Here is a 27,987-nt window from a genome sequence, read left to right as displayed (position 1 = left end):
CCTGACGAAATGGCCTTAAGGCATCTACACGTTCCTGAGGAAGGCAGGGATGGAGGCTGGGTGAGACTGCCAAAGGCAAGGAGAGCAGATGAGGTGCTGGGGGTGGGGGGGACCTGGGGTGGGGGGCGGGGGCACGGCCACTGGCAGGTACCAGAGAAGGGAAGCACTCCTGTAGTGTTGATAGTGAAATTGGCTACGTGTTTATTTTCCTTTTGGCTCCAAGTAACTACACAAAAATGTCAGTGAGACATTATATATTTTCACAGAATCAAGAGAGGAGTTAGGGTTATTGGCAATGTACTGCATTTTCCAATTCTAGTCTTAGGAGCAAGTGAGAATAGTTCTGGACAAGGAACTAGTGTAACATAGAAGTTCTACTTCTCCAGCCCAGTTGGGAAAAAAAAAAAAAAAAAAACACACAACTTAAGAGCTGCGAAGAGCTAAGAAATGGGTTAACCAAGGCAACTTCATTTGAAATGTATAATACTACAGCAAACTTTTCTTCTTGCAGAAGGGAAGACAGAACACCTCAGCTAAGGATATTTTTAAAAAGAAGAACAATGATGCCGGGATACGTGGGGAGAGACTTGCCCTCCAGATATTGAAATGAATTTTGAAATCACAACAATTAAGTTTGGCACCAGTGTAGGTAAGAGACAGATCAATGAATCAAAGTTCACAAACAGATACAAATGTATATAAGAAACTAAGTATTTAGGGGTGACTGGGTGGCTCAGCCAGTTAAGCGCCTGATTCTTGATTTTGGCTCAGGTCACGATCACAGTATTAATGAGATAGAGCGCTGCATTGGGCTCTGTGTTGGGCGTGGAGCCTGCCTGGGATTTTCTCTCTCCCTCCCCACCCCTTCCCCCCCAGCACACACTCTCTCACTCTCTAAAAAACAACAAATACAAAAAAATAAACCAAAGAATATTTAATAAAAGGTGGTACTTCAAAGCTTTATTATTTAATCAATGATACTAGAGCAAGTGGCTAACCATTTGGACAAAAGATAGATCTCAAACCATTCTACCACCAAAATATATTCTGGGAATTTATAAAGATTTAAATGTAAGAAAGAATTCATAGAAATACTGAAAGAAAAGAATCTTAAATTGAAAAAGACTTTCTATACATGGCACCAAAGGTAGAAATCAAAAGAAATCATTTGTAGGTTTGATTATAGAAAAAATGTTTAAGTCTCTATGTCCAAAGACACTGTAAAATTTATGTGAAGATGGCAGGCTAGGCACATTTTCATCTTTCTGAGAACTCACTTAATTTAAAACAAAGATACAAGGAAGGAAGCTTGAAACAGACAAGAGAAGGGCATAAGCAGAAACGGAGTCTTTCTGGAAGATAGGAAGCAAATGAGAGAGGGCTGGGAGATGAACCAGCCTGAGAGAGGGGTAGCAGAGATGGATGCCAGCCCTGTCAGGACTACAGGGGAGGGAAACTTCTGGAAAAGCTCTTGTCTCAGAATTCCCACGTGTAGATGGGGAGAGAAGGTGGACCCAAAGAGTAGAGATGCTAATATTCTCATTTTATAAAGTGGGGGTCAAGAGAGGCTGATAATGGAATACAAAAATAGAAGATGAGGTGTGTTATTTTGAGTCAAAAAGGTAAAGAGAAGAACATCTAAAAATCTCAACTTTTTGATAGAATGAGCGGTAAACAGAAAAAGATAGGCTAGGGGACGGAGCAAGATGGTGGAGGAGTAGGAGACCTGGATTTCGTCTGGTCTCAGGAATTCAGCTGAATAGGGATCAAACCATTCTGAACACAACTACGAACTCAACAGGAGATCAAAGAAAAGAATAGCAACAACTCTGAACACAAAGGTGACCACTTTCTGGCAGGTAGGACATGTGGAGAAGTGAATCCGAGGCGATATTCGGGAAGATAGACGGCGGGGGAGGGGGCCTCCGTCAGCCGCTTCTGGCAAGTGATAGGGCCGCGGAGCACAAAATCGGCTTTTAGAAGTCGGCTCCACTGAGGGACATCGCTCCAGTGGCTAAGCGGGGGGTGGAACCCTCACGGGACAGTGTGGTCTCAGGACCCTCAGGGTCACAGAAAGACCGGGGGTGCCTGAGTGCGGCAGAGCTCCTGGGTATCAGACCGGGGAAGCCAGCGGCAGAGACGGAGCCGAGGAGCGGGCTTCTCAGCTCAGGGTTGCCATAAACTGTGATCCGTGGTACAGTTGGGCCACTGCTCCTCCAGCAGGGACGCAACAGGCGGCAGATCCGGGGAGACTCCCCTTCCTCCTCTGGGAGGAGCGGCGCGGGAGCGTGCCGCAGGGATCTGCTGGGTTTGGAGACTCCACACAGGGTCGGGTGCCAGAGACAGAAATGTTCGGTCACAGGCTGGGTGAGCACGGAGTGCGGCCGGAGACCGGGGAGACAGGAGTGACTGCTTTTCTCTGGGGGCGCACGACGAGCGGGGTCCCGAGGTCTCGGCTCCTCTGGGCGGAGATTGGGAGGCCACCATTTTCACTCTTGTCCTCCAAAGCTGTACCGAAAGCTTGCAGGGAACAAAAGCTCCCGGGAGCAAACCCGAGCAGAATGCTTAGCCTGGACCGGCAAGGGCAGGGCAATTCCACCTCCAGAAAAGACATTTGGGAACCATGGCAACAGGCCCCTCCCCCAGAAGATCAGCAAGAACAGCCAGTCAAGACCAAGTTTACTGATCAATGAGAACAAGAGAACTCCAGTGCTAGGGGAATACTGCACATAGAATTCATGGCTTTTTTACAATGATTGATTAGTCTTTCAAAGTTAAATTTTTTAACTTTTTTTAATTTTTCTTTTTCACTTTTTCAACCAACATCTTATCAATCCCTTTTTTAAAAAAAATTATTTTTCATTTTTAGAGTTATACTCTATCCCTTCATAGTAGTTACCGTTATTTTTGGCATATAAATATGTAAGTTCCCTCTTTAAAATTTTGAGATAGTTTGTTCTAACATATCAAAATATACCCTAAATCTCTAGTATATGGCTTTGTTCTAGTCTCCTGCCTGATCACATTCTCTCCTCTTTTTTTTTTCTTTCTTTCTTCCTTTTTTTAATCATCTTCTTTTTTTTCAAGCACCTTATCAATTCCTTTCTTAAAATTTTTGTAATTTTCATCTTTACAATCATATTCCATCCCTTCCTTGCATCAACCCTTATTTTGTACATATATAAGTCTTTCTTTCTTTAAAATTTTAGGAGGCACTTTCTTCTAACAGACCAAAATACACCCAAAATCTAGTGTGTGGCACTGGTCTGTGCACTAACCTGACCATATTTGATCATATTCTGTTTTTTTTGTTTTGTTCTGTTTTTGTTTTTATCTTTTTCTTTTCCTTCTTTTTTTGTATTTTTTTGTATTTTTTTCTTTCTTTTTTCTTTCTTTCCCTTTCTTTTCCCCTGGTTTCAGGTCTTTTGATTTCTTTAGAGTATATTTTCTGGGGACGTGGTTAACCTCTTAGCATTTTGTTCTCTCATTCATCTATTCTCCTCTGGACAAAATGACAAGACAAAAAAAATCACCTCAGCAAAAAGAACAAGAGGTAGTACCGTCTGCCAGGGACCTACTCAATACGGACATTAGTGCGATGTCAGACTTAGAGTTCAGAATCATGATTTTAAAGATACTAGCTGGGCTTGAAAAAAGCATGAACGTTATCAGGGAAACCCTTCCTGGAATAATAAAAGAACTAAAATCTAACCAAGTCGAAATCAAAAAGGCTATTAATGAAGTGCAATCAAAAATGGGGGCACTAACTGCTAGGATAAATGAGGCAGAAGAGAGAATTAGCGATATAGAAGACCAAATGATGGACAATAAAGAAGCTGAGAAAAAGAGAAACAACTACTGGATCACGAGGGCAGAATTCGAAAGATAAGCGATACAGTAAGACAAAACAACATTAGAATAATTGGGATCCCAGAAGAAGAAGAAAGAGAGAGAGGGGCAGAAGTATATTGGAGCAAATTATAGAAGAGAACTTCCCTGATGTGGGGAAGGAAATAGGCATCAAAATCCAGGAGGCATAGAGAACCCCTCTCAAAATCAGTAAAAAAGGTCAACACCCCGACATCTAATAGGAAAACTTATGAGTCTCAGAGACAAAGAGAAAATCTTGAAAGCAGCTCGGGAGAAGAGATATGTAACCTACAATGGTAGAAACATTAGATTGGCAACAGACCTATCCACAGAGACCTGGCAGGCCAGAAAGGACTGGTATGATATCTTCAGAGCACTAAACGAGACAAATATGCAGCCAAGAATATTATATCCAGCTAGGCTGTCATTGAAAATAGAAGGAGAGACAAAAAGCTTCCAGGACAAACAAAAACTAAAGGAATTTACAAACACGAAACCAGCCCTACAAGAAATATTGAAAGGGGTCCTCTAAGCAAAGACAGAGCCTAAAAGCAGCATAGACCAGAAAGGAACACAGACAATACACAGTAACAGTCACCTTACAGGCAATACAATGGCACTAAAGTCATATCTTTCAATAGTTACCCTGAATTTAAATGGGCTAAATGCCCCAATCAAAAGACACAGGCTATCAGATTGGATTAAAAAACAAGACCCATCAATATGCTGTCTGCAAGAGACTCATTTTACATCCAAAGACACCCCCAGATTGAAAGTGAGGGGGTGGAAAACCATATACCATGCTAATGGACACCAAAAGAAAGCTGGGGTGGCAATCCTTATATCAGATAAATTAGATTTTAAACCAAAGGCTATAATAAAAGATGGGGACAGACACTATATCCTACTTAAAGGGTCTATCCAACAAGATCTAACAATTGTAAATATCTATGCCCCTAACATGGGAGCAGCCAATTAGATAAGGCAATTAATAACAAAAGCAAAGAAACACATTGACAACAACACAATAATAGTGGGGGACTTTAACACCCCCCTGACTGAAATGGACAGATCATCTAAGCAAAAGATCAACAAGGAAATAAGACTTTAAATGACACACTGGACCAAATGGACTTCACAGACATATTCAGAACATTCCATCCCAAAGCAACGGAATACACATTCTTCTCTAGTGCCCATGGAACATTCTCCAGAATTGATCACAACCTAGGTCACAAATCAGGTCTCAACTGGTACCAAAAGACTGGGATTATTCCCTGCATATTTTCAGACCACAATGCTTTGAAACTGGAAGTCAATCACAAGAGGAAAGTCGGAAAGAACTCAAATACATGGAGGCTAAAGAGCATCCTACTAAAGAATGAATGGATCAACATGGAAATTAAAGAATAATTTAAAAAATTCATGGAAACCAATGAAAATGAAAACACAACTGTTCAAAATCTTTGGGATGCAGCAAAGGCAGTCGTAAGAGGAAAGTATATAGCAATACAAGCCTTTCTCAAGAAACAAGAAAGGTCTCAAATACACAACCTAACCCTACACCTAAAGGAGCTAGAGAAAAAACAGCAAATAAAGCCCAAACCCAGCAGGAGAAATAATAAAGATCAGAGCAGAAATCAATGAAATAGAAACCAAAAGAACAGTAGAACAGATCAACAACACTAGGAGCTGTTCTTTGAAAGAATTAACAAGATTGATAAACCCCTGGCCAGACTTATCAAAAAGAAAAGAGAAATGACCCAAATCAACAAAATCATGAATGAAAGAGGAGAGATCACAACCAACACCAAAAAAATACTATAAGAACGTATTATGAGCAACTCTATGCCAGCAAATTAGATAACCTGGAAGAAACGGATGCATTCCTAGAAATGTATCAACTACCAAAACTGAACCAGGAAGAAATAGAAAACCTGAACAGACCTCTTACCACTAAGGAAATTGAAGCAGTCATCAAAAATCTCCCAACAAACAAAAGCCCAGGGCCAGATGGCTTCCCAGGGGAGTTCTACCAAACATTTAAAGAAGAATTAATACCTATTCTCCTGAAACTGTTCCAAAAAATAGAAATGGAAGGAAAACTTCCAAACTCATTTTATGAGGCCACCATTACCTTGATCCCAAAACCAGACAAAGACCCCATCAAAAAGGAGAATTACACACGAATATCCTTGATGAACATGGATGAAAAATTCTCACCAAAATATGAGCCAATAGGATCCAACAGTCCATTAAAAGGATTATTCACCATGACCAAGTGGGATTTATCCCTGGGCTGCAAGGTTGGTTCAACATCCGCAAATCAATCAACGTGATACAATATATTAACAAAAGAAAGAACAAGAATCATATGATCCTCTCAATGGATGCAGAAAAAGCATTTGACAAAGTACAGCATCCTTTCTTGATCAAAACTCTTCAGAGTATAGGGATAGAGGGTACATACCTCAATTTCATAAAAGCCATCTATGAAAAACCTACAGCGAATATCATTCTCAATGGGGAAAAGCTGAGAGCTTTCCCCCTAAGGTCAGGAACGCCGCAGGGATGTCCACTATCACCACTGCTATTCAACATAGTATTAGAAGTCCTAGCCACAGCAATCAGACAACAAAAAGAAATCAAAGGCATCCAAATCGGCAAGGAGGAAGTCAAACTCTCACTCTCTGCAGATGATATGATACTTTATGTGGAAAACCGAAAAGACTCCACCCCAAAACTGCTAGAACTCATACAGGAATTCAGTAAAGTAGCAGGATATAAAATCAATGCACAGAAATCAGTGGCATTTCTATACACCAACAACAAGACAGAAGAGAGAGAAATGAAGGAGTCGATCCCATTTACAATTGCACCCAAAACCATAAGATACCTTGGAATAAATCTAACCAAAGAAGCAAAGGATCTGTACTCAGAAAACTATAAAATACTCATGAAAGAAATTGAGGAAGACACAAAGAAATGGAAAAACGTTCCATGCTCATGGATTGGAAGAACAAACATTGTGAAGATGTCAATGCTACCTAGAACAATCTACACATTCAATGCAATCCCCATCAAAATACCATCCACTTTTTTCAAAGAATTGGAACTAATAATCCTAAAATTTGTATGGAACCAGAAGAGACCCCGAATAGCCAGAGGAATGTTGAAAAAGAAGAGCAAAGCTGGCGGCATCACAATTCCGGACTTCCAGCTCTATTACAAAGCTGTCATCATCAAGACAGTATGGTACTGGCACAAAAACAGACACATAGATCAATGGAACAGAATAGAGAGCCCAGAAATGGACCCTCAACTCTATGGTCAAGTAATCTTCGACAAAGCAGGAAAGAATGTCCAATGGAAAAAGACATTCTCTTCAACAAATGGTGTTGGGAAAATTGGACAGCCACATGCAGAAGAATGAAACTGGACCATTTCCTTACACGACACACAAAAATAGACTCCAAATGGTTGAAAGACCTAAGTGTGAGACAGGAGTCCATCAACATCCTAAAGGAGAAGAGAGACAGCAACCTCTCCGACCTCAGCCGCAGCAACTTCTTCCTAGAAACATCGCCAAAGGCAAGGGAAGCAAGGGCAAAAATGAACTATTGGGATTTCATCAAGATAAAAAGCTTTTGCACAGCAAAAGTAACAGTCCACAAAACCAAAAGACAACCGACAGAATGGGAGAAAATATTTGCAAATGACGTATCAGATAAAGGGCTAGTATCCAAAATCTATAAAGAACTCATCAAACTCAACACCCAAAGAACAAATATTCCAATCAAGAAATAGGCAGAAGACATGAACAGACATTTTTCCAAAGAAGACATCCAAATGGCCAACAGACACATGAAAAAGTGCTCAACATCGCTTGACATCAGGGAAATCCAAATCAAAACCTCAATGAGATACCACCTCACACCAGTCAGAATGGCTAAAATTAACAAGTCAGGAAACGACAGATGTTGGTGGGGATGCGGAGAAAGGGGAACCTTCCTACACTGTTGGTGGGAATGCAAGCTGGAGCAACCACTCTGGAGAACAGTATGGAGGTTCCTCATAAAGTTGAAAACAGAGCTACCCTACGATCCAGCAATTGCACTACTGGGTATTTACCACAAAGATACAAATGTAGGGATCCGAAGGGATACGTGAACCCCAATGTTTATAATAGCAATGTCCACAATAGCCAAACTGTGGAAAGAGCGAAGATGTCCATCGACAGATGAATGGATAAAGAAGATGTGGTATATATACACAATGGAATATTATGCAGCCATCAAAAGGAATGAGATCTTGCCATTTGCAACGACGTGGATGGAACTGGAGGGTATTATGCTGAGTGAAATAAGTCAATCAGAGAAAGACATGTATCATATGACCTCACTGATATGAGGAATTCTTAATCTCAGGAAACAAAACTGAGGGTTGCTGGAGTGGTGGGGGGGGAGGGATAGGGTGGCTGGGTGATAGACATTGGGGAGGGTATGTGCTATGGTGAGCGCTGTGAATTGTGCAAGACTGTTGAATCACAGATCTGTACTTCTGAAACAAATAATGCAATATATGTTAAGAAAATAAAAGATAGCAGGAGGGGAAGAATGAAGGGGAGTAAATCGGAGGGGGAGATGAACCATGAGAGACGATGGACTCTGAAAAACAAACTGAGGGTTCTAGAGGGGAGGGGGGTGGGGGGATGGGTTAGCCTGGTGATGGGTATTAAAGAGGGCACGTTCTGTGTGGAGCACTGGGTGTTATGCACAAACAATGAATCATGGAACACTACATCAAAAACTAATGATGTAATGTATGGTGATTAACATAACAATAAAAAATTTAAAGAAAAAAAGAAAAAGATAGGCTAAATTTGCATCCTTTATATCAAGGAACAAATAGAAATTTTCCATTGTTAAATCAAAAATAGGAAGAATTGCCTATTTTCTAGGGCTGTTACAGCAACAGTAAAGACTGTAGTTTTTCACTTTTACCTATTAAATCGTTAACCATGAATAATGTTTTAAATTTAAAATACCAAAAAAAATGAAAGAGAAAAATCTGGGGAAATATTTATAATATAGAGCAACCAGAGTGTTAATATTTTTAAATCCCAGACACCCCATTCTACCCAAAAATATTTCTTGCACATTTTTAGGAAAAAATAAACATCTATGGAAAGGAATGCAGAAGAACATAAGGAGGCAATTTACAAAAGATGACATCCAAATGGTTAATAAAAATGATTAATTTTATTAGTATTTTTAAAATACTAATAAAAATAAGATTTCTTTACCTATAAAATTGACAAAATATGAAATAATACGCAGTTTCAATGAGGTTTTTATTTATTAGTAAGAGAGTAAACTTATACAGTATAACCTTTGTAAAAGGCATACCCTTTGACCCAATAATTAAAATTCTAGAAATCTGGAGTGCCTGACTGGCTCAGTCGGTAGAGTGTGTGACTCTTGATCCCAGGGTTGTGAGTTTGAGCCCCATGCTGGGTGTGGAGACTACTTTTTTTTTTTTTTAAGATTTTCTTTATTTTAGAGATAGCAAGCACGGGGCGGGGGGGTTGCTGGGAGGGCAGTGGAGGAGGAGCAGAGGGAGAGGGACAGACTCCACACTGAGCCAGCATAGAGCCACACACAGGGCTCAATCCCACAACCCTGCGACCACAACCTGAGCTGAAATCAAGAGCTGGATGGAGGCTCAACCAACTGAGCCACCCTGAGCCGACTTTAAAAAAAATAAAAAGAGGGATGCCTGGGTGGCTCAGTCAGTTGAGCGTCTGCCTTTGGCTCAGGTCATGGTCCCAGGACCCTGGGATCGAGCCCCACATAGGGCTCCTTGCTCAGCGGGGAGTCTGCTTCTCCCTCCGCTTTCCGTTCCCCCGTTTATGCTCTCTCTCTCTCTGACAAATAAATAAATAAACAAAATCTTGAAAAGAAAGAAGAAGAAAATTCTAAAAATCTATCCTGAGAAAATCATAAGGCTATGGATGACTGGCAATCTAAGTTACTCCTCTCATGTACATTACTTTAAAGATAAAGAAACCAGGAAGAAAAGGTGAAAACACAGTATTTAAGAATGTGTGGACAAAATTAACTACATCTCTTACCACAGAACTATTTACAATAGCAGAGAGGTGGGAAACAACCAAAGAGAGGTTTGAGTTAATAACTTTACTTCTAAATAATTTAGAAAGTATAATGATATAGAAGATAGTTTTTTTTAAAGATTTTATTTATTTATTTGAGAGAGAGAATGAGAGAGAGAGAGCATGAGAGGGGGGAGGGTCAGAGGGAGAAGCAGACTCCCCGCTGAGCAGGGAGCCTGACGTGGGACTCGATCCCGGGACTCCAGGATCATGATCTGAGCTGAAAGACAGTCGCTTAACCACCTGAGCCACCCAGGCGCCCTAGAAGACAGTTTTAAGAGAAAAAGTCAGACTGCTGAACTACAGATGTAAAATGAGCCACACACCCGTTTCTATATTCTATGTGAAAAAATATATACACCGTTGTGGGAAAATGTTAGAGTAATATATACCAAAATTTAGCAAGTTATCCTTGGGTGGTAGGTCACTCTTATTTTATTTTTCTTTGTATTTTCTACAAAAATTTATTCTTTTTGAACTGAGAAAAGACCCTTTATTGATGGGCCAACGCTCCTCGCAGGATCACTTTCATATTGGGGTAGGAGGCCCATGAATAGCCCTAGTGACAAGAAACAGTATAGACCTTAGTTTTTCACTTTTACCTATTTAAATCTTTAACCATGAATAATATCTATCATGGTTAATTCATATTTAACCTTTTTATGAATATGAATAAATATTATTCATATTTAACCATGAATAATATCTAAATTTGGTATTTAAATTTAAAATACCAAAAAATATGAAAGACAAAAATCTGGGGAAATATTTATAACATATATAGCAACCAAAGTGTTGGAGAAACTCAAGAGCCCACTACAGTCCCCGGTACTGAAAACAGTTATAATTGACCCAGCTGTAAGAAAGATGGTAGCCTTCCCCCTCCACCCTCCCTGCCAGGTAGCCACAACAGCAGTTTCCAAAGACAGCAGCAGCAGAGGCTGGGTCACATCTTGGCTGCAAACAGAGTTTTCTGGATCTGGAACTACTTAGTGGGAGGAAGACCTTGGACTGGACACTGGGGACAATCTATCCTCCACCCCCCGCCCCCCAGCAACAGGCCTCCTGGGGCCAGTGCACACTGGCCAGATGGAAGAAGGGAAACTCCCCCTCATTCTTCCATACCCCCTTCTAGAATTTCCCATTTCTTAGAACATCAGAGGGGCAGAAAACTCTTGAAGAACCTAAAGATGAGTGTGAGAGCCTTCGGTCCACACATGGAAACAAGCAGGCTCTGAACCAGAAAGATGAGGTCTCAAACTTGGCTCTACTGCTTCCGGGTTCTGTGACTGCCAAGAGAGGTCATCTTTCTTCATCTGTCAATTTGGGATCATGATAGTACCTATCGCAGGGGGATGCAGGGAACTAAAAACAAGCTCCTACCTAAGTCCCTATCCAACACAAGGACAGCCTTTATGAGGAAATACCAGGCCGTGGCCAATCGAGGGCCAGATCAGACAGTTCAACAAATGCTGTAACTAGCCAGGAGAAGTCATCAATGTGAGCTGGAGGGAGCAGGCCAGGCTTCCTGAAAGAAGAGGATTTGAACTAGACTTTGACAGCGAGGTAAGGATTGAAGAGGCAGGAAACAAAGTAAAGAAGGGGTAGTCCAGGAAAAGGCAACCATGTGATCAAAGGCAGGAAGACTGACCCCAACCCCTTCTTAAGTGATTTTTCGGGCTCTAACCGCTGTAGATCTGCACTAGACTTAGGAACTCACGGGCTCAGGAAGAAGTAGGTTGCAGTGATTTCTGCCTTCCATGATGTCTGTTGCAGGGCCAGACCCACAATGATCTGTGCTTCTCTTTCAGAGATGCTCATCCACCCTAGCTGTCTGGGTAGCCTGGCAGGGGGGATGAATCAGGAAAAGCCCTTTTTAACGAAGGTTTGCTTCTCAAGTTTTTGGAAATATAGGAGTGCTTCCCTTTGGCAAAATGAAAACAGTTGACCTCATACAATATCAAGGTTGCTATGAAAAAGCAAATATCACCATCCAAAAGAAGAAAAAAAAATCAATACATATTATGAACTTGAAAATCAGACTTCCTAATAAACAATTCATAAAGACAGGATCTGCTGTTTTCTTTCAGAAAGATTTTCCTCTCTTCCTCACTTTAGAAGTGTAAGATCAGACATCCACTTTCAACAGGACTGTCACTTTTCTCCAAACTTCAAAACCCACTAAGAGACATAGAAGTCTGAAAGCTCTCTGCCTTCCTATTAAGGAAAGGCCGCAAAATGGCATCCTAATGAGAGCTGATAAAAAGATGTTTTTAGGGTTCTGGACAACCTGGCTAAAGTAATGCTAGACACTCCAAGCCAATTAACATGGAAGGTTGTAGGACACAATCAGCAATTACTAGAAAAAGGTGGTCTTTCTAAGATGTCCTATTTGATATCACTTGTTGGTCATATGCCCTGAATGGGAGTTGGCATTTTCATTAAGTTAATACAATGTTGAATTGAATCCTATAGACTGAAAATGACTTACTAGTTTGGCTCAATATAGAAATAGAATATAACCCAGTTCTCTTTGCTCAAAATAGATTGTATTCTAGTCATTCAAATAGCTGTAAATTCGTTCAAAGCACTTAAGTTTTCTTCTTTATTTTTATCTGGATTCCATAAGGCAGCAATTCGGAACAGTGCATTTGGAACAGTATGTATTTTGCAATTAATCATAGGTGGGTTTGTATTAATATTTGGCTCTTCCATTTCCTATGTGGGTAAATTTGGCCAAGTTTGTAATTATTTAATAATTTTACCACATACTGAAAAGAATATGAGGTAGTCTATCTAAAAACATATCCTAAAAATACAATTTTAAAAATATTAGGTAAAGAGGGGAAATGAAGGCAAGAAAATGAGGGGAAAAAAGATAAATACAAAATTCATTCTAGGGGCACCTGGCTGGTGGAGCATGCAAATCTTGATCTTGGGGTTATGAGCTTGAGCCCCATGCTGGGTGTAGAGATTACTTAAAAATAAAACCTTAATTTTTTTTCATTCTAAAAGGCATTACACCGTTGCTAAAAGTAAAAAACTTTGGCTCTGAACTTTAAAAACATTAACACAAAGTCAAAATAATAATTTACAAAGCCATTAGGCAACTACTTAATCTGAGCAAATTTGGGATGGATCACAGATCTTGAAGTTTTATTGTAAGAATCATATCCTCTATGAAAACACCTAACATACAGTATCTGTCTCATAAATGTTATTTCTTTGCTTTCACTTAAGATTTTCTGTGATACATCTATTTTAAGCTGAGGTTCAAAAATGGTATTTGAGAAATGCTCCTCTAATCTTTCTCTCATTCTGAACATTACTTCTGTTTCACTGAAATAAAAAGCAGCACTCAACACTCTACCATACAGAATTTTGGAATTATAGAATCTTGTACTAAAAAAAATGGAAATAACTGTATCCTACAAGATATATTTCGTGCGACATCTTTATGAGTACACATTTACCTCCCACTCCTTAGCATACTCTAAAGACCAGATAGGCATAAATTTCAAAAGAATACATAAAACTGCTATTAGCAAGCTATGGAGAATATATGCTATTCAAGTAACTAGAATAACAAGGTCTTGCACATGGAATTGTAAAATATGTAGGAGGTTGTCAGCTCTTTGATATTAGTGTGTTAATTAGGATTCCCCAGAATAAAATGGTATGTCAAGTGAGATATTCATTTTTCTCTTTTATTTTTTAAAGAAAAGAAACCTACAGATTTTAGAAAGCAGTATCCAAGAACAAAGTGGTCTTAGAACATGGCAGCATGTTTTAAAAATAGTTTTAAAACAGATTAATCTCATTGGCTTTCTTTCTGCCTTAAATAATCAAGGGAAAAATCTGGCTCTATGTAATGGAAAGACCTGACATTTTTGTTCTCTTGGCATAAAATTGTCATGTTGCAAAAGGTGAGTGACTTTCAATAGAATGCAATTAGATTAATTCCAAAGGGCTGCTACAGAATTTCGATATATAATTGGTTAGCCAAATGGCTTCTTCCATGTACAAAATAGAAGCTTAATAATTTCTTTAGCTTTATTAAAATCTCTCATTTTATCTAAATGGTTAGGGAATGAATTCTTCAGGTTATGAATGTTTGCACCACTGGGACTTTCTTATTCTATACATGGATTGCCATTTTTTTAAGAATTAGAAATCTATAAAATGCTGGGATGCCTGGGTGGCTCCGTCGGTTAAGCATTTGCCTTCGGCTCAGGTCATGATCCCAGGGTCCTGGGATCAAGTCCCACATCGGGCTCCCTGCTTAGCAGGGAGCCTGCTTCTCCCTCTGCCTGCCGCTCCCCCTGCTTGTGTTCTCTCTCTCTCTGACAAATGAATAAATAAAATCTTTTTTTAAAAAAAGAAATTAATAAAATGCTAAATTATTCCCAATAAATTTTAACTTTTGTTGATTTAGAAGGAACTCAGTGAATCTTGTAGTGCCTTAAGGTCACTTGTGATGATCATTATTACAGAACCATGATTCTCATCTAACCTAATCCTTCCAACAGGATTCTGATTTGTTCCTTCCTACCCTCAATCCTATTACCAACTCTGCCCTTGACCAAAATGAAAGACAATCAGACTTAAACCTTATAAACCTTTAAAAACTTTTTGATGTTAAAAAAGTTAACTTGGGTAGAAAGTAGATTAGGGGCTCAGTCGGTTAAGCGACTGACTCTTGGTTTCCGCTCAGGTCATGGTCTCATGGATGGGGAGATCCAGCCCTGCATCTGGGAGCCACAGTCAGCAGGGACTCTGCATGAAGATTCTCTCCCTCTGCCCCTTCCTCCACTTACGCGTGCTTGCTCGCACTCTCTCTCTCTCTCAAATAAATAAATCTTAAAAAAGAAAGAAAGTAGATGAGGCAAGTTTTAATCTCCTTTGCTGTGTAAGGATAGTTCATACACGGTGGGTGATCACATATAGGACTCTCACGGGCAAGCCTGAGCCCTATTAGGAGGGGATGAAAGCTATCCAGGCATCTGGACTGTGCCACGTGGGGCACTAGGTAGTCTTCTATGATGATATCATCATTACCTTCTGATGATGGTGACAAAAAAACGACAATGACTGTGCCAGGAATATCACACCATCATCATCTATTTTAGCAAGTGGGCCTACATTACAGGCACTATTCTAAGAACTCTGCATATACCAATAGTCTGCTGAAAGAGACACCATAGGGTCCCTAATATTCAGTCACAGAGGCTCAATAACTTGCCTGAGGTTTTAAAGCTAGTGTGAGGCAGAGCTGGGATTTGAACTTAGGCAGTCAGGCTCCCTCTGGCCTCAGCCACCATGACATGCTGCCTCCATTGTACCACTTAGTACTTGTCCCCTAAGTGTTGAGTCTTTCTCCTTTGAAGTACTCTATTCTTTAAAACAGAACTGTGCTCTGTCTGTAGCACAGAGTACCTAGCACACAATGCTCAACAGAGATAAATATATATCATGCATGCAAAATCGGGATTACAAAATCCTTCTCACATGTATTTCTTTGCCTTTATTCTCCTCAAAGTGTGCTCCAGAAAACACGAATTCCTTTTTTGATTCTCTCTCTGCCTAGAGGGTTCTACCCTCCAAGATTTTTTGCAAGTCTAGTTCGGTTGCATCATGCCATTCACCATTCAGACTCTGGCTCAAAGAGGGCCTTTCAAGAGGACTTTTATGACCATCGATCAAAAACAGTTCTCACCTCTCACCCACAGCACTCACACGGCTTTAAGATGTCCAAAGTATTCATCAGTACCTGCAATCATCATTTCAATCTCTTCACCTGTCTCTCCCCTAGCCCTCCCCGAGGCAGCCTATGACAATGTCTGAACGCAACAAGTTCTCAAACACTATTTACTGAAATAACAGGGTTAAAGTTAAATAAATTTCTTCAAGACTTTTCAGACTTGTGACTCTTTAAAGGGGTGGGGGTATAGCATAACAGTTTTTGTTAAACTTAGCTGGCCATGGGAATTTTTTATTTTTAATGGAGCCCTTCACGGGGGACACTCTGGGAAGTGCCACAGAGATAGATCTACTCTATGAGAGATTCTGGACACTGCTTTAAGAAGTGGCCTTCTGGGCGCCTGGGTGGCTCAGTTGGTTAAGCGACTGCCTTCGGCTCAGATCATGATCCTGGAGTCCCTGGATCGAGTCCCGCATCAGGCTCCCTGCTCGGCAGGGAGTCTGCTTCTCCCTCTGACCCTCCCCCCCCATGTGCTATCTCTCTCTCTCAAATAAATTCTTTAAAAAAAAAAAAAAAGGAAGAAGAAGTGGCCTTCTCCCCAAGCCTTTTTTCACTCAAGGAACAGGTTCAGTAAAATCACTGAAGCAAGTCAGTAGCAATGTAAGGAAGAGAATTCGCGGTCACAAAGCTGAATACTCAGTTAACTTATTTATATATCTCCCACTTGATAAACCTCCACTTTCTCACATTTTTATTAGTCTGAAAACTCAAAACCAACCAAAGAAAGGAGGGCTTTTCCTTTAGATAATTTTTCTCCAGGGGGATAACAAATAATAGTAACTAAATGCAGGAAAGAATATTTTACTCTCAACTGAAAGTATTGGCTCGTACATGCCACTTCTTTGTATTATTTTCCACAGTTGTGAAGCTATGAAAACTAGGGTTAAGTTAGGGTTTGTATTCCTGGAGACCACTTCTCACTTTCCTCCTTTAATTCCTCACATGCACAGAGCCCTGAGTTTCTGCTACACCCAACTATATCCGCTTCCTCCTTCCCCTAACCACTCCCCGGAATGAAAGGGAGGCCAGGAACCATAACATGTACATGCATTAAGCTACGTTTAATCCTCTTGGCAGCTCTGTGAGGTGGGACAATCTCCATTTTACAGATCATGAGGGTAAGGCTCTGAAAGATTCAGTAATATACTCCATTACACCTAGGAACTAAGAAGATAGACCAGGGCTCAAATTAGAACTTTCTGGCTCCAAAGCCCATCCATTGCCCACTCACTATTGCACACACCACCTCTTCATCTCCCAGCTTCTCTCCAACCAGAGCCTGGACATGCTGGGGTCTGGGCTTTGGAATGACCCCGAGTGAGATGTGGCTAGCCAAGACCGCGCAGAAGTGGAGGATCACGTATCTCCCCCTTGTGCTTATACTGCAGGGTGTACAAGTCCCAGACAAGAATAAACTGTGTTCACAGTTTAATATTTGACAACATTAGGTACTATGGAATCAAAGCAAAAAAAAAGAAGAACATCTCTGACAACAAGTAATACAACCATTTTTCATCCCTTTAGGAGATAAGACTTGAGAAAGAAGAGAAAGGTCTTCTCCACATTTCTGAATAAAGTTGATTAGGAAATGATTTACTTTTATCATAAAAGCTTGGTCCAGGGTTTATCAAAGTCATCCCTATGCTTTCCTTTCCCCCATATACATGAAATTTCTTTACTGTTCTAACAGAACATGTTATAATAGGCTCCAGATGCAACAAATTTATAAAAGCTTAGATTACAGAAATCCTGCATAGCAATACTATTTGGTTTAAGATAGGAATACAATTTCAGTGATAAGAGTCTGAAACTCTGGGGTTACTTTCCAGAGTTTGTAAAAAGAAGGCATTCATAGAATTAGATCCCTACTATCCATATCCTGACAATACTAAATGATATAGTTCCTTCTGCTTCCCTTCCCCCAAAAAAAGGATCTAAAATTTCACCTTCTTTGAAACACATATACTTCTCAAATGTACCTCTGACTGTCCAGGCAAAGAACCCAACTTTGATATGCCTCAATCTGATATTTAAACAACAAGAATAAAGGATGATAATGTTCAGGAAGCAAAGCAAAGTACAAACATGGAAAGGGCTCAGAGGTTAGGCCATTACTCAATGGCACTATAATCACCAAATTATTTTGTTTTCATGACAACCAAACAACAATCTTCATTTTACCAACTAGTAGTGCCTATCCCTGCTCCAAAATCCAAGTTCTTTTTAGAAGGTCCTGTAGAACACATAAAATGTTTCCATTTTAAGCAACTTGAATACATTCCAACTTTAGATTCTCTCCATCATTAAAATATGAACTAGAAAACTGTAATGCAGCTTTATGTAATTTGATGTAATGCACTGTCCACGAGTTAATTTTTTCCTATTAATTGGGGAATTATCAAATGAGTAAGTTTCTCATTCACACTTGAAAGCAAAGAGTAAGAAGTTTGCAGTTATTCGTAATTTCCATTATCAATTTGAAGGCAGTTACAGTTACTCTTTGACTGTATAACATCAGTAAGAGGCACATTTTAGTTTTAGGGTTTAAATTGTCAATTGAAGCCATATGGTAATGTGTATTCTTTTCCCTCATTATTAAGTCCCATTTTTGAAAGCTTCTTTGGATTCCATGCCAGATCTAGTGTGTCTACTATCTAAGAGACTACACATCTGAGTAAACCAAACATAAGTTCCTTTACCTATCTCATCCCAGTCATCAATTTAATCTAAATAGCTGTTTAAGAGAAACAACTTTTATAGTAAGCATGGAACAGAAATTCTTAACGGTCATTACAGATTGTCCAAAGAGATTCGTCATGATAAGGACAGCCCTGCTCCTACACTGAGAAACTGTCTTCAGGATCCAATGTTCCTAGAGAAGAAAATATGTTTCGGGACTACACTCCAGATATTGAAGGCACAGGGAAGGGGGTGTTTTTATGCCACTTTAGTTCCTTTGCAGAATGATCCTAGGATCCTGGAAGAGTTATCAAGTTTACTCCAGAGAAGGTAGAGAACCAAATCAAGCATTTAAAGGTCTTCTGGAATGGAAAGGTATTAAGTTCAGAGTACAGTTCCAAATATGAAACTCACTTCAAAGTTAGCCAAGAACTACACCCAGTCACAGATCACCTTCCATTTTTAGAAGATTGTTCTGCCTATCCATGCTATAGATCATTTTAGTATGCTTTAAGAAAAAACTAAACTTAGTTACAAATACTCAGAGATGAGACTGAACAAGTAAAAATAAAGGATAAGAGGTATGACAAACTTGTTGAATGATCCTTCATTAAGCCCATACTCAATTCCAAATCCCAAAGGCAGTCTTTGTATTTTGGTCTTGAAATTAAAGGAAATAAATAGCTTTATAAATACTTCATGTGTGTTATGAAACCAAATCTTATGAACAGGTTGAGTTTTCATTACTAAACCAGCCCTGAAAATCAGTATCTGCTACTTAGCCACTGATTCTAGGTTTAAATTTAGCTAAGGAGATCTGAGCTAGAAGTTCTCCGGTTTACAAAACCTTTTGTTGACCTCTTCAATAGCAACAAAAGATGGAGAGGAAGTTTTCAGGATTCAGATTGGATGCTCCTATGGCTAAAAGCCAGATTATATTTATCTCCTATAAGATAAAATCTTAATCAAAGACTCACATGAAACCACCTCCCAAAAAGTAATTAGATTCCAAACCTGGTATTAGTTTCATTTTATTATCAGCAAACATCATCTCTTCCTTGTTTCTGAAGATAATGAATTCTTAAATTTACACTCAAAGCTATGGAATATTACTGGGATTATGAAAGTGTTGGCAAGCAAAATTCCCAAAAGCTTTCCAGTTTTTAAGAGTTACAATGTGCTGTATACTAACCCTCGGGCAATAAGACAGGCTTTCCACGTTGATAAGTAAATTGCCTACTTTAAATTTAAATGCCCCTTAAAACCCAAGGCACGTACAAAATAGGCCTCTATAAATACTGTATATTAACATATTATATTAAATCTGACAATAAGAACTCCAATTAGTTTACATCATAAGTCTCCTTAACATTCTATTATCTCTTAATGCTTTTAACACTCTGTAAAGTGAACACAGTAAAATAAATAATGAAGTCATGAAGCAATTAGTTGAACCATTAAAGAAATATTTAATTGGTTTCTAGACTATCAAAAAGAACTTAAATCCATTTACAAATAGGAAAGTTGTAAACTAAGTCTAATTGCTTTCACAGTAAAATTCTGCAACTACATAGCATATGAACAAAATTTATATGAACCCAAAACTCAGAGTAAATACAGCAATAAATTGTTAGTATTGTTAACAACTGAATATGTTTAGTCTTTTTTTTTTTTTTTAAACTTAGTAGTCCACAGTTTTTGGTCCAATCATCTATTTTTTTAAGGCACTCGATACCTCCCTAGTAAATGACAGATTTCTTTCAAAAGAACCAAGTTAAAATGATACTTTTCCTTAGCCAGGAAAAAAAAAAATATATATATATATATATACACATGCACACACACATTATATATATGTGCATATGTATAAACTTTTATATATATAAAGTTTTGGGATTTTGATTAAAGAAAATGTAGTTCTCATCAGCAATAAACTAAATGCTAACAAATATGAATTCCTTGTTTCTATTTTTTGGTCTCCTAGGCTATCATTAATTTATACAGAAATTTCTCCAAATTTCATATTATATATACTATATACAGTCATACTACATGTCATAGTTAATGATTCTTTTCTGTCGAAAAAGATTGATAAAAAGGCAGACATCTTAAATTCTAGAAAAACAAGTTTTACTCTTATACAAGCCTTAACTCTTATATATGCTCCATCTTCCTCAATCACCATACCTCAAAAACAAATTTGAGGTGGGGAAAAGACAAGACAGAGGTAGCAAAGACGAAAGGCGCTGGGCAAAACAACTTCCGGTATGTGTCTTGAGGGCCCTACTCAAAATCTTCCTCTCTGGCTTATATATGAAATTTCTACGATGGTAATTACTTTAGGTTAAAGTAGGAGATTATCTCTGTATGTTACTCTAATAATTTGTTATGCAAAATGCAGAAACCTATTTAAGTAAAAGGGCACTTATTATAAGGATTCAGGCAAATGTCACAGAAGAACTTAGTCTGCAGTTAGAACAGGCAGGTCTCATGGAGATTAGGAGGTTGTGAGGCAGAAGAGTCTTTTTGTCTGTCCCTCTCCACAACATCTTTCTTCTCTGCTTCTAGAAACAAAAGTCTACTTCATTCCTTTGTCTGATGACTGGTTTCCTCAGCAAGACTTTTAAGTTTTCCTCCCCTTAATTTTACTTTGTATGTGACTTTGATGCTTAAGGAGTTGACCATGGTGCCATGTCTACCAACCAACTCTGCATCATCTCTAGTAGACAACACCACAACTCAAAAATCCCAGGACCAAAAATATAGTTGATCTAGCTTAGATCCCCCTTTTCCAATTACCTGTATCTATGGGATAGACCTCTCCCTTCCATGCCACAGATAGAGACAGAGAACTTAATATGTTAAAAGATGTCTTGAATCATGTTATACAGAGGATATAATATTAACCACTGGCACAAACAGGAACATTGAAGGAGACATGCTCAGGCACGTGAATTTTTATTCTTTCCCTACAATTTTAATTCTCTTCCCTATTTTTTTTTTTTTTTTTAGATTTATTTTAGAGAGAGAGTGCAAGCAGGGGGGTGGTGGGGGCAGAGGGAAAGGGAGAAAGAGAATCTCAAGCGGACTTCCCACCGAGTGTGGAGTCCAATGTGGACCTCGATCCCATGACCCTCAGATCATGACCTGAGTGGAAACCAAGAGTCCGATGCTTAACTGACCGAGCCACCCAGGTGCTCCAATTCTGCTCCCTTTCAAGAGAATGATGACAATTCCAGAACTCAATTGTGCATATAAAAGTGACCTGCCTCTTCTAGTGATATGGTAGCCAGGGCCAATGTTTCATTGGTTAGCTATTCCAATACTCAAGACAGCCTTTTATAAGTAGGGAAGCTCCATATATAGAAACCTGAAACTATTTTGTGAGGCACAACTAATATAAAAACAGAGATGAGCCAGCTTCGATTTGAAAGCAAAGTAAAACAGGAATTTTTAGTTTATGAAGGTGACTATCTCAACAAGAATATGGCTGAAGTACAGAAAGTCACAATAGATAGGGGCAGGAGGGAGGATGCCTATCAAATTCAAAATTCTGAAATAAGGAGAATCCCTCAAAGCCAAAACAAGGACCTCTTTAGGGCTAACCGAATAATGTTACTTCACACAGAAACTGGTAAACATGTGCCAAATGCCATTATAATAATTATTTCCTTCTTTCCCCTCAAATGTATAGTTTCTACTTCCTGCCCTCCCCCAGAACACACACCTACACACACTCCTCCCTCAGCCCACCAAAGCCCTACTTTTGAAGATGAGCCCAAAAGTTAATTCTCCTCCACGGGCCTGCTCTTTTCCACTTTCCAGGTACAATTCATTCTATCTTACTATTTAACATATAATACTTCCCATTCACCTTGTACCACAAACAAGGTTGTCACATCCCCGAGGACACAGAGTGTATCTTAGTCATCTTTGTATCCTCAAGGCTCGACACAATGCAAGACACCTAAAAAGTCTACGTAGTTTTTTAATGAGTCACAGATACTAGAAATAAACTCAAGAAAGCCTCAAGGAAATGTGTAACAGTTTCATAACGGGTTTCAAAAGGAAAGAAAGGAAAATCTAAGCTGCATCCTTAACCCATACAGATAAAAGGATGAAAGTCATGATCTCTTGCATAAAAATAGCTCTGGTATGGGTAGAAGACAGTATCAGACTGGGCAGACCACTGTTCTACTTAGTATGCAAGTAAGTGGCACTTGGCAAAGAAAGTCTATTCTTGTCTATATTAAGAAATCAGATCCGAATCGCATCCAGTCCAGATCTGATTTTTCTCATGATAACTATTTGGCCCCAAACCTTCCCACATGAACTTTCTAAAGGAAGACTCTATATCCAGTACTGTGTTGACTATTAAACTATTGTGTCTCAGCTCTAAACCCACTATATATACACATATATATATATCATTTGTTATATTTTGTTTTCCTCCTTCTATTCTATATTCTGCTTTGTGGTCTGGAACTCGGCAAACATCTCTCCTTTGCCAACTGCCTCTGTTAGGCTTCACCAACAGGGGTCGCAAGAGAGACAGAAAGGCAAGCGGATGGATTCGTTCTTCGTTTGCTGTCAAAGTTAAGGCATTTTGCCAAGGCAGCTGGAGTGGTTCTAGTCTCTAGCATTTATCCAACCCAGCTCCATTACAGATTCCCCCCAAAACAGCCTCATTATATTCTCCAGATACAATAGGCAGCTGGCCAGGGTCCCACCATGCTACCCCCAGAGATCTGAACCCCAACTTGCTGGGCCTTCCTGTGAGCTTCTAAATCCTGACAATCCCAACCTCAATCCTAACCTCTTCCTTTTCACCATGCCCTTACCCCTTGCCGTGCCCTAGGGATGGCAGCTCTTTTGGTCACTATCCCTGTTTCACTCTATACCCCAATTTTGCTTTTTCAATTCTCTAATACATCTTGCCTACTGTAAGACCTACCTCTTTATGCTACTACGCAAAACCACAGACTTTTGCTAATTCCTACAATGACCTAAATACCCCTTCCGCAGTCCCCTGACTGCCAACAGCAAAAGGTTCCGAGAGTGACTTTTTGGTAACACTTAAAAAAACCTTAAAAACCTGGTCCTGTTGATGTGAGTTTAGCAGACAAGTCTGAAAAGAGTCTTGGATCAACAAGTAATGCAAAAATAAATTTTGTGCTTGAGTGAGAAGACCAAACTTATACCAGATACCAAGACCATGCTGATTTTTCTAGGGAAGGAGCTGGGTACAACTAAAAATTGAGCTACAAGGGACTTTTCACCCTTGCTTTTACAACTTTTTTTTTTTTTTTTTTTGAGAGAGAGACTTTTACAAACCTTATTTAAACACTTACATGCTATTATGTTGTGGCAAAAACTTCCATACCTCTCTTCTCTCATTCTCTTATTCCTCTCTTCTCTTATTAACCACCTCCCCTAACCTCTGACTTTTAGCTATGCAGATGGCCACCCAGAATAAGGACACATTTCCAACTTGCCTCAGAGTGACTATCTTTTGGCCAATGGAATGTGGCTGAACAGAGTATGTACAGATTGAGGAAACAAACTCCCATTTTAGTTTCTTTCCTTCCTACTGCTAGAATGTGGACAAGGTGGTGTAATCTCAGGCCATGTAGAGGAGAGCAACTCTCTAGGAATAACAGAACAAGAGAGAAGGGGCATGGATCCCTGATGAGGTCACACAGGTCTATGAAGAGTTGCTGATCAGTTTGGCTACGTACAAAGAGGAAAAAAAAATCTAACTTTCTGGATTTCTGTGATAGTCAAATCTATATTCTAATGGATATAAACCCCAAATATCTAGTTATCACCCCTTAAAATTCAGAGAGCCCACAAAACAAACTGATAACTGGACCTTTGGTTTGACCTTTCATATTTCCCCCAAAGAAGTTTGGGGTGGTGGTAGAAATCACCTGTTTCCCAGTAGGTAACATTCAAAGACTCCCAGAGGCATTTGGGCACACTAAATACAGAGAGAAAACAGTCAAGACAGATGATGTTAATTTTGTACACAGAAGTGCCTGGGAGCGAAGAATGAATATCCATAATTACTATAGGGAGTTTCTAAAAGAAAAGGTGGTGCTTTCAGTGCAAACTTTATTACTCATATTTTAGAAGCATCACTCAATCTTGCCTATGCAGAAAAATTTATCCACATAACATACATGATATGGCTTTGGTTTATGTGCCTGCAAAATATTTATAAAAGCAATTATTTGGTTTGGGGGACCTGTTTTGATAATTTAATGACGTGAAAGGAGTTTTCAGTAACTGAAACACAATTTATGCACTGGACACCTATTTCCATACCAACAGCAACCTGATACAGGTTATACTTAAAACCATTTGTCTCAAAACCTAAATTAAGGAACCACTTATGTTGGGATTCCCTGTATAAGAGAAATTCCTCAGTATAAATACTTGTCAGATTCAGTGGGCTGCTAAGGCAATGAAGAAAGATGTAGGTGACTGCAAAGCAGGAGCTAAGAAACCTATTTTAAATCTTCAGTAGGATTTTTCTGCAATTGTAAGCTCTCAGACATAGTATTTTACAACAGAACTAAAGTCATTTTTGATAGAGCAAGATTAGTGAGCTGTGTCCTGTTGGAAAGTAACACAGGGAGTAGGGCTGCCAATGTCAGTATGAGATGATTACATGAGTTCAAGTTTGAGGATTAAGAATGAATGCAGGTCTCAGGAGGGGTCATAACCAGGAGACAATGAGTATTTGTCAACTGAACAAAAGCCACTAGAACAACTTGGATCTCTCTTCTCTAGGACAATTGAACCAGAGGCTAATCACCAGAGAACAAAGAGAGCACTACAAAACAGGGTCTACCTTCAAGGAGCTTAAGACCAACTGGGAAAACAGCTATGTACTAAAGAGTATTACATTCATTTATGGTCATGTCCCATAACGAGGAACTTTTCTGCGATTAGAGATATCCAAGTGGACTAAAGTACTTAAAGCTTCAAAGAGGCAAAACCTGGATCGATCTTGAAGAATGGTAAGATTTACACAGTTGGATGAGGACATGCCAACCATGAACATGTAAGTAACAGTCTAGTGGCAGAATTCAGCAAATCCAGGCAGTTAGAATCTTCCTCTGGAGATAGCCGCATCTATCGTCAGAGCATGAAGCAGTAACATCACCCAAATAACTCCCTTACTTTGATTGGGCTATTAGCCAACCATTCTCTCAGGATGCTTGAGTTCTTTACAGACCGAATCAATGACCAGGTCAATTTGTGAAAGATGAGCTAAAAAAAAAAATCTTAAAATTTTATTTCCTGTAGGACTTTTCAGGGCTTTTAACATACTAATGTGCCCTGCAAATCTCTGAGGGGGTGATATAACATGCAACATTTCTCAACCCTATTGGCTCAAAAACCCTTTTTAAAGTCACTGCTTTGGTTCACAGAGCATGGTTCAGGAGTGCGACTTGTGCTCCTGAATCCAGCCCGAGAGGGTGGGCTTAGCTGTCAGCTTGGGTTCGAACTCCGGTTCCATCACCTACAAGGCCAGGTGACAGGCAAGGCATTTAACTTCCCTAAGCCACAAATTTCCTCATCTGTAAAGTGTCAGAAGGCTAAATTGAGAATTTAAACACACCTAGCAGAGGGCATAGTAAGAATTCAATAAAAGTTCCTTATTAGTATTTGATGTTCAATCAATTTTCACACCAGAATTCTGCTCCCACAGCACTGACCTGTTATGTTACTATATACAAGTATAAACAAACAGAGGGTGTGTGCTTAAAAGAAAATTCAAGGAAAACAAAGAGCCTTATCACTGTACAGTGACATAGGTGTAGTCCAACTACACAACAAAAGAAAGGGCATAATTTTCATCTTTAAATGCGAATATGGAACACAATATTTAAGAAAATCCAGGAGTGGCTAAGTCGAATCTGCAGAAAGAAAACTTGGTCTTCACAACAGAGACAAAAGGAACAAAGTTAATAAAATTAAGAAAACAATGTATTTACCACACCTCATAATTAACCTGAGGGCAGTGACTTGGATTTAATACTTACTAAGCAGAAGTTTAAAAGCTTTGGAATGTTCCGCAACCACAACTCAACATTAAGTTGGAGACTAGGCTTCTGGGAAGAATAAGGAAGAGATAGGGAAAATAAGTAGCTTCAATAGTTGCTCTTCCAGTTTTGTTCTCCCTCAGATCACTTGTTTTGCTCCATTTAATTGGTGGGTTAGCCAGAGGCACCCAAAATTAAACAGCAAAACTTGGAATCAAACTCCTGCCTTTTTTTTTTTTTTTAAGGGGCAGGTGGGAAAACAATTTTGCACATACGCTGTCCACCACAATTTAGGATCTGTAACTCCCAGTGCACTGGTATTTTTTTTTTCTTCCTAATGCCCTCTTCCCTTAAACCATCTCCATGCTAAAATGACCAGATGTTAACAGGTGAGTTTACAAGACAATGTAGTTCTTAAAAACAATATATAAATTAAAATATTTCTACAGTAAAATAAAAAAGGCAATCTACAAAGTAGCATATATGTAGTCTGGGTGTACCCTTAAATTTGGACAAGAAATACACCAAACAAGGATGCTTAGGTGGCTCAGTCATTAAGCGTCTGCCTTCACCTCTGGTCATGATCCCAGCGTCCTGGGATCAAGTCCTGCATCAGGCTCCTTGCTCAGTGAGGAGCCTGCTTCTCCCTCTCCCTCTCCTGCTCCCCTTGCTTGTGCTCTCTCTAACAAATAAATAAAAATCTTTAAAAAAAAAAAAAAGAAATACACCAAACAGATCATAATTAGCTTTGAGTAAAATGGATTATAGGGGATTTTTCGTTTGCTTTTACTTTTTTAATATTTTCTACAATGAATATATATTTATATTCAGAAAAAAAGTATATTTTAAAATATTTATTTTGGGAGGGGCGCACATGAGGGGGGGGCAGGGTAGGGGCAAAGGGAGAGGGAGAGAATCCTTGAGCAGGACCCTGAGATCATGACCTGAGCCAAAACCAACAGTCGGCCACTTAACGGACTGAGCCACCCAGGCACCCCCCAAAAGAGTATATTTTAAAAGTAAATAAACAATAACATTTTCCTCTTTCCCTGTTTTAGAACACTGGTTCCTTGAAGGATATTACTTTTAAGGCAAAAGTCACAGTCTAGGAAAAATACTCAGCCCCTTTTCACCAATTCATAACAAATTCATATAAGTAATTTCATTCATTTAAGCACTCTTGAAACTATGTACAAAAGGTTATAGTCATCCAAGAAGGAAGGGAAAGAAAGGGAGACAAGTGTAAAACTGCAAGTCAAATGCTTTCCTAGAAGCTCTGGTAACCTCACCCTAAGGCAAACACAGAAACAGTGCCCTGTTTCCTTTACAGAGGAATAAGAGGAGGCTCAGGGAAGTCAAGTCACTAGGCCGAGCCGACTGAAGCTATTCACAATATTTATAACAGGATTTCAACTCCTGTTCAGAGTCCATGTGGACTTTTACTATACAAT

The 27,987-nt window shown here is 39.3% G+C and overlaps 1 protein-coding gene and 1 long non-coding RNA gene across 5 annotated transcripts in view; one reads left to right on the top strand and one right to left on the bottom strand.

Moving 5' to 3' along the window:
• Window positions 1-27,987, bottom strand: part of GALNT7 (polypeptide N-acetylgalactosaminyltransferase 7) — a 148,584-nt gene that overhangs the window by 104,491 nt on the left and 16,106 nt on the right. The gene's annotated exons all lie outside the window — the stretch shown is intronic.
• The window catches only part of LOC112826233 (uncharacterized), a 45,747-nt gene that overhangs the window by 15,097 nt on the left and 2,663 nt on the right, over window positions 1-27,987 (top strand). The window contains exons 2-3 of one of the 2 annotated variants that reach the window (XR_012377807.1): window positions 512-649; window positions 25,278-25,551. This is a non-coding gene — a long non-coding RNA (uncharacterized lncRNA). Of the gene's footprint in view, window positions 1-511; window positions 650-11,529; window positions 11,609-25,277; window positions 25,552-27,987 lie in introns of those variants that run through there. The other variant, XR_003208873.2, reaches the window with a different exon arrangement.

This window comes from Callorhinus ursinus, unplaced genomic scaffold (genome assembly GCF_003265705.2).
Source record: "Callorhinus ursinus isolate GAN/ISIS: 27379988/994484 unplaced genomic scaffold, GSC_fseal_2.0 scaffold4, whole genome shotgun sequence".
Lineage (NCBI taxonomy): Eukaryota > Metazoa > Chordata > Mammalia > Carnivora > Otariidae > Callorhinus > Callorhinus ursinus.
The sequence above is the reverse complement of the archived record's forward strand: the minus strand, read 5'-3'. Positions and strand labels throughout refer to the sequence as shown.